Here is a 3799-nt window from a genome sequence, read left to right as displayed (position 1 = left end):
GTTTCTATATAGGATCCTATACAGGATCCTCTATATGTTTTTGAAGGCACCTGGAGACATACGTATCATTAGGTACCATGAGGTACCATTAGTTAGGTACAATTAGTTAGGCATCATTAGGCACCTTATTAGGGAGTGCCCTATACAGGAACCTATATAGGATCCTATGTCATTTCTTACTCTCCAAATTTTCTCGAGTGAAATTGCACTCGAATCGGATGGAATATGACTCGAAGAAAAAGTGAAAACCCCGCTTCTCTGATTCGGGTGAAATTCGACTTTTCGTTCGAGTACATTTCCCACTCAACTCATTCGGGCGAATTCTCACTCGAAGAAGAGGGAAATATCACTCGAAATGGGTGAAATAATTCAACCGATGTTCGACTCAATTTTTTCAATCGAGTAATTCGAGAGATTAATTTAACTCGTAGAAGAGTTAAATATTACTCGAAGTGGGTGAAAAAATTCAAGCGATGTTCGATTCAATTTTATCACTCAAGTAATTCGAGCGGTTCATTCAACACGAAGAAGAGCGAAATATCACTCGAAGTTAAAATATTGCTTTTTATTTGACGTCTACATCGCTTCTAATCATCTGGGTTTAATTATCATTTCCTCACTGGCACTTCAGCGCCACATTTTTCATTGCCGAATTAACTTTTGGATTTATCGTCGGAAAATCGACTATTACATCATATAATACATATATATCTACAGAAAGGTAACGTTTTTGTATTTCTCGTGTTGATTATTATGCGTTTTCCGCTTCAGGGAAGGCATGGGGATATATTCACGGTCCTGTAATTTTGGGATTTCCACTTTCCGACCATCAACCTCCTTTCTCTTTCACCTCCTTCGCTCTCCTACGCCGCATCCGTCGTATTCTGAACTTCCTGCTCTGTGATCTCCGAGCGTCTGAGTTTCATCCCTCTTCAAGTTAGCTAACAGCAGGATCGTACAATGTAGCCGTGATTGCAAATCCGCTCGTTATCACCAAAACTGTACCCCGACTATCTACAATCATCCCTTCTCGAAAGAGGCGTCCCGATTCGTAAGAACAAAAAATCATCGTAAGCATTTCTCCACATGTACCTATAGGATAATGAAATATTCGTGCATGTACAATAATGGATTTATGCAAAAACGTTAAATTGTAGATAATGAAATACTCTCCGGGGTTAGTTCTATATTTTTATTTATTTATTTATTTTTTTTGCATGAACTCAGTCATGACCAACTTTTATGTTAGATCCCTTATGAAAAGTAAATATAAGTAATAATAATTACTAGACCTAATGCATTTTTTTACAAATAAGTATTGGAAATCCAATACTTTTTCGCGAAAAAAAGTACTGGATCCTATACATCAATACTCCCTTTTGTCAAAAGAGATTATGTAATACAGAGATAAAAAATGTGACCCCATCTAATTAGCTTACATTCATTTTTTTTCTATCTTTTCTTTCTCAATCTCTGATAATAATTCATGCGTGAGTATGAAAATGATAAAATCGTGTAACAGGAGTAAGGGAGCAATTATGGCTGAAATACCTAATTCTTTATACAATTCTTTATACTTCTTTATACTTTTTTTATACAGATTTTCCATCCATCCCCTTTTGTCATTATGATAGACAGTGTTATTTATTAGACCTCTACCTCGTAAAAAATACTCTTAAATTGTAAGCCCCTCCAAATAAAACAAATAATTATTTGAATTTCTTAGGGTATGTTTCATTAATGAAGTATTCAACGACAAAAAAATCAGAGATTACAGTTAAGTGCCACATTTATTGTGTATTTCTTGTGTCAATAGGAACTGAGAGAAGCTTGATGATTGATACTTAAACAATTTTATATATTTGAAAGGTAACCATCGCTATATCGGGGCCAGGGCAGACTGTCAAAATAATAAGAATAAGAATTTATTTGAATAATACTAATTTCTTTCTTTGTATCCGACATTAGACTGTCAGAATACGTGTCATATGTATCGTGTATCTGAACCTCACTGAACGTACATGGTACATGCATCATTGATCACCGTTGCCAGAAGTACAATGTCGTTTATCAGTACATAAAGACATAGAAACGTCATGCTGAATCGCCGTATAGCGGTTTCCACCTGAGTACGAGGAGACAACCTGTTCCCATGAGAGCGTGCGAAACAATCCCCCGCATAGGTGCTGATTTAAGTTGTTGGTCCACTAGTATCCCTCGTATTCCATCCCCTGCTTCAAGGGCCGTATTTCGTTTGACAATAAGAAAACATTTGTCTGTAGGGTATCTTCTTGATTAGCATCAACCGTTCCAATCCCCTAATAGCATAACGTTCTTCAATCAACAAAATAAATCAGTTCTAATTCCTTTCAGGGCTTTGTGAACTAGACATTTTTGCATTCTTCCCTACATATGAAAAAAGGAATCCAATAATGATACGTGGCCGTAATTCAATTTTTTTAGTGGAACCATAATAAAAACCAGACGATCTTATGTTAAACAAAGAATTTCCCAAATCATAGGATATATAATAAAATAGGATATAATCATGTCATCAATTTTGCCATTTAGAAATTTCGTCAACATACAGCGCGTCCCAAAATTTGGACGGTAAAAAAAATTGAGCTGTGACAGGGATATTATTCCTTATTATAGCTAGACATTTAGCTGAAAACGAACGAATGAATTAAGAATGATCCCTGGATCAGCAAAAATGAATATCCTTGACTATTTTCCATATGCCAGGGATATCATATATTCAAACCCCTAATAAGTATAGCTATATTAGACATATTGAGAATAGGTGTCTGAAGGAATTATCGGAAGAGCGCCGGTGAATTATGGGAACAGCAAATTAAAATGGCGACGTTCTAATCGGGAGCAGTCACAGTTCAGATTCACTTTGAACAATTAAATGCTTTTTAACACTTTAAATGTGTGCAAATGTTAATATTAAGTAGAGTTTGTGATGGGGTAATAATAATTTACAAGTGTTTCTATTGTAGGCGATAACTATATTGAAATATCAAGAAGCGCGATAAAAACAACAAACTTGACCTCCAAATGCATTATACGGATTTCAGGGAAATTCATTTTCGTGACACTAGACGAAAAATTGGCTACTGTAAGTTAATATATTTCTATAACAACTAAACTTTTTTCTAATCTAAAGATAATAAAATTATACATAATCTGTCGAAAATAATAAACTCTCGAACTTAGAAATTTTGTTTAACTTACTGATTTACGAGAATAATTTACAGAAAGTAACTAAAAGTTTAACTCTCCTAACTAAACCTTTAACCTAATATAAGCGGACACTTTCTTTAAGTTTAATATATTCTTGATTCATTCGTTCGCCTCAAGAATTATTTTTCCGTGTGTGTTTAAACAACAGTTAATATTATATTAGTTTCAAAAGGTAAATAATCACACATCTAAACAGTAAATAAAGATAGAAAAATCGAGGTGAATAAATTCTCAATGACGCTTGCTATCTGAAAATCTCTTTATTGGATAACTTACAGGTTCTTATGTGTGTCTCTTATTATTTAAATTAAACATTCTTTTTCTGCCACTGACGGATTTCGTTCCAATGGCGAAAAAATGTTGGTTTCATGCAACTAGAAATGTTCCATTGAATTTACATACCATAATGAAAAATGTTCAAAATTGGAAAATCTAGAAAAATAGAAAATCTACATAAATTTCTGAGTTCACGTCGAAATATTTTGATCCCGAGCACCGAAGCTTTCTTTCATGCGTATAGCCTAAACCATAATTTTAAATTTTCGATGTG

The sequence above is a fragment of the Belonocnema kinseyi genome, chromosome 1 (genome assembly GCF_010883055.1).
Source record: "Belonocnema kinseyi isolate 2016_QV_RU_SX_M_011 chromosome 1, B_treatae_v1, whole genome shotgun sequence".
In the NCBI taxonomy this organism is placed as follows: Eukaryota; Metazoa; Arthropoda; class Insecta; order Hymenoptera; family Cynipidae; genus Belonocnema; species Belonocnema kinseyi.
The sequence above is the reverse complement of the archived record's forward strand: the minus strand, read 5'-3'. Positions refer to the sequence as shown.